The 9,995-nt window shown below is 38.2% G+C and overlaps 1 pseudogene; it reads left to right on the top strand.

The window, feature by feature from the left end:
• The first annotated feature begins 496 nt into the window (after positions 1–496).
• On the top strand, positions 497–9,621 carry LOC118538459 (glutaredoxin-1 pseudogene; annotated as a pseudogene).
• The last annotated feature ends 374 nt before the right edge of the window (positions 9,622–9,995 follow it).

Here is a 9,995-nt window from a genome sequence, read left to right as displayed (position 1 = left end):
GGTGAATTCAATCAGAAATTGTTATTTTCCTTTATAATACCTATACTTTACTGCTACCAAAGTTACTTTTATAAAACTTGAACTTGGTTTTACAATTTCCCCCTTAAAACCTCTCATGATTCCCAATACATGCAGAAACTTTCAAACTCTATTTCAATTTGTGCCCAAAGATTTCCTGATTCATCCTACTCCTTATCAAGAGAAACAGCTTCCAAAAATATGAAAATAAAGAGTTCTACCATATTTCATACAAGGAGCACACCTTGGATATTGGTTTCAGTTCTGGATAATATACCACCAAAACATTATCAACAAATTTGAATTTGAACAAAAAAAGCAGGAAAAAAGGAGCCAGCACCATGTCTTTATGAACAACTTAAGGATCAGCCTAAAAACAGATAATTTAATGGGAAAGGAGGGGTGAGAGTATTGTATGTCTCTGCCTGTTGTCCAGGAAAAAATGAACAGAAGTGTTCTGACCTGCCTTTGTGTAAAGATGGAGGAGAATGAGGATGAACTTAAAGAAAGGGAATTTCCATTCAACAGTATTGAAAATACAGTAGGCTACTCAAAACAAAGATTTTTTGAGCTCACAAAGTTACCTAGCTTCTTAGAACTATATTCATCTCTAAGTAGTTTTGATGAGTAAAGTGGGAGCTGGAAGAATATGTAAACTAAGAGCAATAGTTTTAAACCAAATTCTGAATAATATCCTTTCTAGATAATCATGATTATGCAAAGTTCATGGATAGTTTCCAAGTGCTTTCTGGACAGTAAGGAGGAAATTGAAATTCATAAATACTTTTATACATCTTAATATACCTTCCTTTTGCAAACTAAAAAGGTTTCCAAGCTCTCCAAATAACAGAAGTGAGTTGTTATTTCTAAATTTGAAACTCATGCAAACACAGCAAGTCTGTCATCGAAAATCAAAGGTCAATTTTAATCTAATTCTTTATCAAAGACCAAGTTTAACAAGTTCAAATTAATGGACTCTTTTGGCCTTCAGAATTCCATTTCTTTTTTTTTTTTTTTTAAAGATTTTATTTATTTATTTGAGAGAGAATGAGAGACAGAGAGCATGAGAGGGAGGAGGGTCAGAGGGAGAAGCAGACTCCCTGCCGAGCAGGGAGCCCGATGCGGGACTCGATCCTGGGACTCCAGGATCATGACCTGAGCCGAAGGCAGTCGCTTAACCAACTGAGCCACCCAGGTACCCCAGAATTCCATTTCTTAATGTAACCTCCCTGATTGACTTTTAATCCACTGCTCTTTAGAGGTCAATTACAAATGGCTAATTATCAAAGTAAGTCAAGAATTTGCAATGGAGAACCATGGCTATGATCATATAGCCCCTATCCCTAGGTGCCCACAGCGAATACTTTGCCATGCAGTCAAGACAAAGACCCAATCTGGAACCCCAAGGAAATACATATGTGTTTATTAGAAATAGTGTGTTCCCCAAGATATAAAGATTATTCAAACACTTAGATTCCTTCATTGTGAGTCTGACCACAGCTATTTGCCAAACAGTAATTCATTATTGTGTTTTACTTTAGTCTTTTGGTTGAGATTGTATTTGTAGCAGATGCTGTTCTACTTACACTTTCTCAGCACTGACCTTCCAGTTGCAGGTTCTGCTGGCAAACTACCTGCAACTCTCTACCTGACAGTTCTTTTCCACTGTGAGAACATATTCTGCCTATGTGCACAGCTGACTGGAATTACCAGGGGGTTTACACCATGGAGAGCAGTCTCCAACTAATGTGAAAGGTGGTGAATAAATATTCCAGCTTCTTTACCCCTTGGTTGTGACAATTCTTGATGATTTCTACATCATCTCCCAGAGGTCTCCAGTGGAATTGTGCCTCAGTTGCCAAGAGCAGCAGCAAACTCTTTAGTCACCCTCTTTAGTTATCCCTTCTTCACCTCTTTTCCACACTCTCCTGTTGGTGTTTCTTGGGATTATCTGCCTAATAAACTACCTATTCTCACATAGTTTCAGCAGTGAACTTTGAGGAAATCAATCTGAGGTTAGGCTTATCAAAATTACTGTTATGCTCATATTTGAATATTAATAAGGAGATGTCTTTTACATTTATTTTCCCAATTTTTTATAACATGGTCATTTTTCTTTCAAATATGAAAATAATTCACAGCTATGAACTACCACTATATTCAACAATATGGATGAATCTCATGAACATAATGATGAGCAAAAGAAGGCAGACAAAAGAATACACACTGTATGATGGATTTAAATATATTTTTAAAAGCAGGCAAAACTAATTTATGATGTTAGATTTCAGGACAGATGTTGCTTTTGAGAAGGAGCATGAGGACAGTAACAAGGAGAACATCTGGGTGCTGTTTCTATTCTACTTCTTGTTCTAGGGGGTGGTTACACAGATGTATTCCCTTTGTACTAATTCATCGAGCTCTATTCTTAGTTTTTGTGTTCATTTAATTTCTATATTATTTTTTAACAAAATTTATTTTAAAAATTGGCTTAAATTAGGTACTTCTGAATACTTACTAACCCCCAAAGTATTATTTACTTCTCAAACTTGATTTTATCTTAGGTAGCAAAAACAAGTATATGAACATATTTTTTAACCCATTGTAATATGCTCTGATTGATTATCTCCCCTTAGATTCTTAAATTCAATATGTCAGCCACAATTATTCCTGAAGATATTGGCTTTATTGCTCACCAAGTGGTGATTGTTTAACATTTTAGAAAAGGCAAATCCTGACTGATGAACAATTAAATCTTCAGACTCCAATGTTTCCCTTTGCACATATGGCCTTTGCACAGGATTAACACAGCAACTACCGTTATCTTCTAATTTCAGAAAAGCCTTAAGGAGGCAGCAGCTGTATTAGGGACAGAGAGCACTACTCCCTTAAAATTTACAAAAGGAATCTCTAAAAATGAAGTAAAACAAAGAATCTTCTGTCCCACATTGCTGAGAAATGTTTGATTAAGGAAAAAAAGAGAAAGAAGGTTTTATATATGTTCTCTCATTAATGCCATTCACAAGTTATTTTCTTTAACTATATTATAACAAAATAAATTTAAACTCTACAGTTGATGTAATTTAATGTTTCCCTCACTCTTAAGGTTGAAAGAAGGCATTTTCATGGCAGAAACATTTTCTCATATTCCTTCTCACAAAGTATCCTCCCAATTGCCTCTCATGAATTCATTCTCTTTGCAGAGTTGCTGACATTATCCTGTGAACTTCCTGTCCCTATGAACTATCTCTTATAGTTAGTAAGGTGTTCAAACAGGAGCAAGCACACACTACCTCCTAATTCAGTATTTCTTGAACTCAGCATGCCTCACACTTTGAGAAGGGCAGCCCTGTATTCTACTTCTGTGTAATTCATGAATTGCTCTGGAACCCCATCTGCCTTTGCATGCAAAGCTCTAGGAAGGCCATGTATTTGGGGCCTCTTTTGCTAACTGTCCTAGGAAGGAAGGAATCTTGTCACTATAGTATTGTGCAAGATGCTCGTTTCCCCCTTCCATTCTTTCTCTTAAATAATTCAGCTACTATTTTGTTCAATATTACTTTTAAAAGTAATGATTCCCCAAACTTGCCTCTCTCTTCCCGCCACACCCCGTCTCTGTCTTATAGAATGGTATCTTTGGTTCAGACACAAGGTTTTTTCAGGACCCAGCCCAATGTCTCCATGAGAATCATGACCAATTGCAGGCTTGTAATCTCATCTGTATCTTTACTCTTCCTCATGGCCATACACGATATCATATACTTACATTTCTTCTTTTGCCTTTTCAGTCTCATATCCATAGTCGTATGCCAAGACAAAAAGCTCTTTTGTTAAATAGCAACAACTTCCTGCCTCATGATGTTTACTCATTTTCAGCACCTTTTGCTCAGCTGAGAAATGATTCAGAACTGCTTCTTACATCTATGGATAGGCAGCATCACAACTGTCTACCACTTTGCTCACTTTCACTGTTGACCTTTCAAACACACCCCTTTCTCTACCCTAAGCTTTTATCCTACTCTTCAAAGCGTCCCTCTCTTTGTCTTGACTTAAGATGAAAGTTCTTAATATGACTTAAATATTTCTCTCAGTCTTTCCAGATAAACTGCATCTCATTCAAAATCCTATACTAACTTTAGCAATTCTTTGGCAGTGGACACAACCCAAACATATGTGCATGTACATTTTTCCAGTGATATACTTATATGTGTGTTGCCTACTTCAATTAGAAAAACTGCTCCAAATAAGGGACTCCTTATTTCCTTTGGTATTGGCACCACGTACAGTGTGACCACACAACTGTGTCATGTAATTAGCAATATCTTTTTTTTTTTAAGATTTTATTTATTTATTTGAGAGAGATAAAGTGAGCGAGAGAGAGAGAGAAGGAGCAGGAGAGGCGGGACAGCGGGAGGGGGAGAAGTAGACTCCTTGCTGAGCAGGGAGCTTGACGATGTGGGGATCAATCCCAGGACTCTGGGATCATGACCTGAGCCGAAGGCAGACACTTAACTGACTGAGCCACCCAGGCACCCCTCAGTATCTTCTTTTTAGAGATGGAGTAACGTGACACAAACCCTTTACAGGAGTGGCTTCTACATTTCATCAGACTCCCTGAACCACATTGGCCTCTGTGATCCTGGTCACAAACTCTAATCCTACAGTTATGAGGAACACTATCTTAATGAAAATATGCCATTTACATGCATCTATGGTACAAAGTATCTTGCACTGACAACCATCAGAATATTATCAAGTCAACTTATAGAAACAATGAAGATTCAGAATTTAACAAAGATAGATATAATCAGATGATAGATATATATGGCAGGCAATTAGGGAGGTAGGTACACAAAGAGACACAAACAGAAAGACAGACCATCCCAGTGAATGCTAAGGGAAAGGAAATATAATATAGAATAACCCTTAGAAAAAAGTTATATTGGATTTCTGTTATTTCCATTATGTATGCTTAAGTGAAGAATGGATAAACATCATTCCATGAACATCATACCATGTTTGTTGAATGAATTCATTTTCTTGACTATACACTTTGTGCCATATGGATACCAAGACTGTCCTTCCTGCCTCTAAGGCACACACAGTCTGGCAGAAGAGAAACAATAATCTGAAATGATTTTCTTTTAGACCAATGCTTTATTATCTGATCCTACCTCAGCTATGAGATGATAAACAGGGGTTAGTTCCCATCTTTTCTTAGATTTGTTCTTTCTAATAATCATTCTAGAGGAATGTTAATAGCTGTTGAACTTTAAAAATAAAGTTTTATGGTAGGGAAAGTTTGAGAAATACCAGGTTAAACTGGTTTCTTAACTGCAGCAGGATTTCTTGAAACTTTTATGTTAATGGCCATCATGAATCTCCAATAGGTATAAACTAGACAGCATTCCACAAATGGATTTAGCCACTAAATACTTTGGTGTGTGTGAATTATTTCATTGAGCTATTTTTCTGCCAAATGTATCTGGAGGAATTTTTCATTTACCATTATGGTATTTACTTAAAAGTAACAAAACAAAATTATCTGAAGCATTAAGAGCATATATCTCTGTGATATCCAAGGTGATACTAGGTTAATGAGGAATTTGAGAGCCTTTCTCTGATATCACCTCTTTAGCTTTGATTCTGTATCCTACATGTCATCCCTGCCAAGCCCCTTCCTGTCCTCTTCCTGGGGATGAGCTGAATACACTTACCAGTGCCTTCAATTCCCTTGCCCCTCAACTGGACCGATCTACATCATTATTTCAGCTCAGAATCCTTTCTTGAACTTGACACTCAGGTATCCAGCTTAACCCTAGACAGCACTTTCTCAATATCTCCTTGAGATATCACAGGCACCACAATATGATAAATTCCAACCTTCTGTCTTTCTTATGTCAATGATACAACACCCATCTACCCAGTTACTTAAGCCACAGACGTAGTGTCAATTTGAGCTCTCCCTCTATCCAACTGCCAAGGTCAATCGAGAAACAAACTTTCTCCTCAGTTTCCCTATTGCCTCTACTCTGGATGCGGACTCTATCATTTCTCACTAACAAATGTGTAATAGCTTCTAACTATTGTCCATGTCCTTTATATGCATCAACACAAAACTGTATTTAAAATACAAATTTGTGTTGTCACTCTCCCTAAAATTTTTCATTATCTCTTCACTGACTGTTGAAAAAGACAAAATTCTTTAACATATGCAGCAGGAATGAAGATTTTTCCACACTCAGATCAAGAAACATAACATTAATTTTTAAATCAAATGTATCGTGTTCTCCAGGGTAATTAAAAATTCACTGTTTCTGGGGACTCCTGGGTGGCTCAGTTGGTTGAGCATCTGTCTTTGGCTTAGGTCATGATCCCGGGGTCCTGGAATCAAGCCCCGCATTGGGCTCCCTGCTCAGCCGGGAGCCTGCTTCTCTCTCTGCCTCTCTCCCCCGCTCGTTCTCTCTCTCTCTGAGATAAATATGTAAAATCTTAAAAAAAAAAAAATTCACTGTTTCTTTCTTTGAGTTTCTCAAACCTCTCTAGACTTGCAAAAGAAACTAGAGTCTTAAATGGTATCCAGGAAATAAAAGAAGAAGTCATGGCTTTTAGTTCATGGAGATCACCACTATCACTGTGACTCTGTTTATTCCGTGAGGTTGCCTTCCATCTGCTTCCTCACCCTCCATTGGACACTAATCTCATGCTGCTCAGGTTATGTCCTTCATAATTGTGCCCCCCTCTCCTTTAACTGCAACTTGCTCATCAGACACTCATGACAGCCACAGGCCCGAGTGCCAATACTCTGAAGCACAACACGTATAGGTCTGTGCCACTGATGGAAATCCTCTCAAAACCTTTCCCACAACCAGCTCCCATCATTCTAGGAAGACCATTTCCTCCTCTTCATCCAGAACTCCAGCCTCTCTCAATAGAACTAAGGTCCCAAAGAAAAACCTAGGTAAGGGGATATCCTCCAGGCACCTCATAGCATCTTTATCAGTCCTGAAACAAAATGTTATTCAGGCCCTTTTCTCTGCCCAATGAACACCAGAACACAAGTAGTTGGCTTTCTCCTTAACATGAGGGAGGCAAAAATGCAGTCTCATTTCTTTGAATACTCTCTATGCCCTAGAAGGATCCCAATTCCCCTTTACTTAATCTAGTTATTTTTTCCATAGCACTTTTTACATTTTAATATGCTGAAAGATGTATTTACTTATTTTTCTCATTGTTGATGATCTCTCACCTAAATCTTAGGAGGGCAGGGCTTTTTGTCTCTTCTGTCAAATGCATATATCTTGATTGCCTGTAACAGGGCCTGGCACATATTAAGCACTTAATAAACTATTGCTGGATGGATACATAAATTAATAAATGAATGAATGAGCAGGAGAGGGAGGGAAAATGCCTCTCATTTGCATCTCTTAAGATCAGCATAAACAAAACAGAAATCCATACTTTAATCCATACCGTACTACTTCTTGTTTTCTTGCCTTTCATTCCTAACACTGTTCTCCCTGCCTGAATATTCTCCCTTATTTTTTTTAAAGATTTTACTTATTTATTTTGAGAGAGAGAGAGAAAATGCACGAGTGGGGGGAGGAGAGGTGCAGTGGGAGAGGGAGGGACAGAGGGAGAGGGAAGAGCAGACTCCCCACTGAGTGGGGAGCCCAGTGCGGGGCTTGATCCCAAGTCCGTGAGATCATGACCTGAGCTGAAGGCAGATGCTTAACCAACTGAGCCACCCAGGTGCCCCTGAATGTTCTCCCTTCTATCATGTACACTATACACACACACACAAACACTCTCACACACACACACACATACACATCCCTCAGGTAACTTTCAGGAAAAAGGGAGATATGAGCAAAGGTATCTAATCACCATTTCTTCCCAAAGAGAACCAAACAAAATGCAAAATTAGTGATAACTTCTACCAAGCCTTCATATAAGACTCTTAATTGTGAAGAACAGAAACTAATCTCAAGAAGTTATCTCAAGAAAATAAATAATATATACATTAACTATGTACAGTTTTTTGTGTGCTAATCACACCTCAATAAAATGGTTTAAAAATAAACTAAAGTAAATTATATAAATTTAAATAAATGGCTATTGTAAGCATTTTATACTTTGGGACTGTAACGACATCAGAAACTGAGGCAACTTGATTAACTGCATTTGTTCCATCTCTTGAAGTGAGGCACCATGCTCTCACTTCCACAGTATGTCCTGTAGTGACCAGCTAGCTCCCTCTGCTTACTCTTAGTTTCTGGTCCCTCACCATTTAGTCTGTGAGACACTACAATAAAACTGATATGGCTCTGATTCTTCCTAATGGATTCTTAACCAACTATTGCAAGGCTACCTGAATCATTTACTTAGATTTTATTAGATCAAACATGGAAAAGAAATAGATTGGCTCAACTCATTTTTTAATGCCACCACATAGATTGCTGCTCAGTCCATGCATTTGTGAGTCAGATTCAGATACCTATGGCCCAAGCAGTTATGGCAAAGGGTCCAAGGTCATATGAAACAAAATACAATTATCTAGGTAGCTAGAAGAACATAGGATTGGCATGACAGATATTCAGATGACTGGCTTATTCAATACAACATGTTACTGAGGCAGCAGGAGCTATGGATTCCTGAACTGGAATGCTAGAAATTCTAAATCAAAATAAGAAAGCAACAACTAACATTCCACTACCCAAACTGTGACAGTAGCTAATTAACACAGGAAGTAAGTCAAAGAAGAGCTCCTGGTAGAAACTCATTAACTTCCCATAATTTGAGAGGATGAGAGCAAGTAAGGGAAAAGACAAGAACCACTCTATTTCTGCTATTATAGATCATTTAAGACCTGTTGTGCCAACCGAGTAATCCAAGACATACAGCTTTACTAGATATGGTGGTTCCCTTCCCAGATGCAGTGGTTAGTAGTACCAAGAAGAAAGCTGGTCACAGTCACACCATGTCCCTGGACATGAATCTAGGCTGAAGAGAAGCCTGTATGAACTTTACCTGCATACTTTGACATCAGCACACATTAGAAAATACAAAAAATAAAGGGCCCTGTGATAGGAATATCTACGATCTATTTTCTCCCTACTTATTTCTGGCCTTAGAGTTTTGTTGTCCAATACAGTACCCACTACCACTGGCTATTTAAATTTAAATGTAATTAAATTATATTAAATTAAAAATTCAGGGGTTTACACCCTGAGCAATACCTGCAATTGAAGATTCCTCCCCAGTAGGCAGCTGCCTGTCAGCATGGGCTCAAGAGTTTGTGAACAGCAAAATCCAACCCAGGAAGGTTGTTGTGTTCCTCAAGCCCACCTGCCTCTACTGCAGAAGAACTCAAGAGCTCCTCAGCCATTGCCCTCCAAACAAGGGTTTTTGGAATTTGTCGATATCATAGCCAGCAGTGACACAATCAAGATTCAAGATTATTTGCAACAGCTCACAGGAGCCAAAATAGTACTTTGGGTCTTTATTGGTAAAGATTGTATAGGTGGATGCACTAATCTGATAGAAATACATAAGAGTGAGGAACTGTTGAAGCAGCTAAAGCAAATTGGAGCTCTACAATAATTACAGAGCAGACCCCAGGCTGATATCCCCCTTGAGAGCAGGATGGCATTGCAAATGACTATACTTCCTGGTGGATGTATCTGGGGCTAGGAGCCACAGCAACTGTTTACTTAAAATTCTGAAATATGTTAACCAAAAAAAGAGAGAGAGAGGGTACACTTTTTGGCAAACACAGATTTTCCTTCTTTTGACTTAATATTAAAAGTGGACAACTTGCCCCAAATCACAGGTCTGAGAAGGTTGATGGACAACTTGAGTTTTCGCTTTCAATTGGTCCTTTGGGTTCCAAAAAAAAAAAAACCATGACAAGTTATGGCTTAGGATTCACTCAGTGACTCAAAAGATATTCTTTCTCTTTGACACACGTTTCTTAC

The sequence above is a fragment of the Halichoerus grypus genome, chromosome 4 (genome assembly GCF_964656455.1).
Source record: "Halichoerus grypus chromosome 4, mHalGry1.hap1.1, whole genome shotgun sequence".
Classification (NCBI taxonomy): domain Eukaryota; kingdom Metazoa; phylum Chordata; class Mammalia; order Carnivora; family Phocidae; genus Halichoerus; species Halichoerus grypus.
The sequence above is the reverse complement of the archived record's forward strand: the minus strand, read 5'-3'. Positions and strand labels throughout refer to the sequence as shown.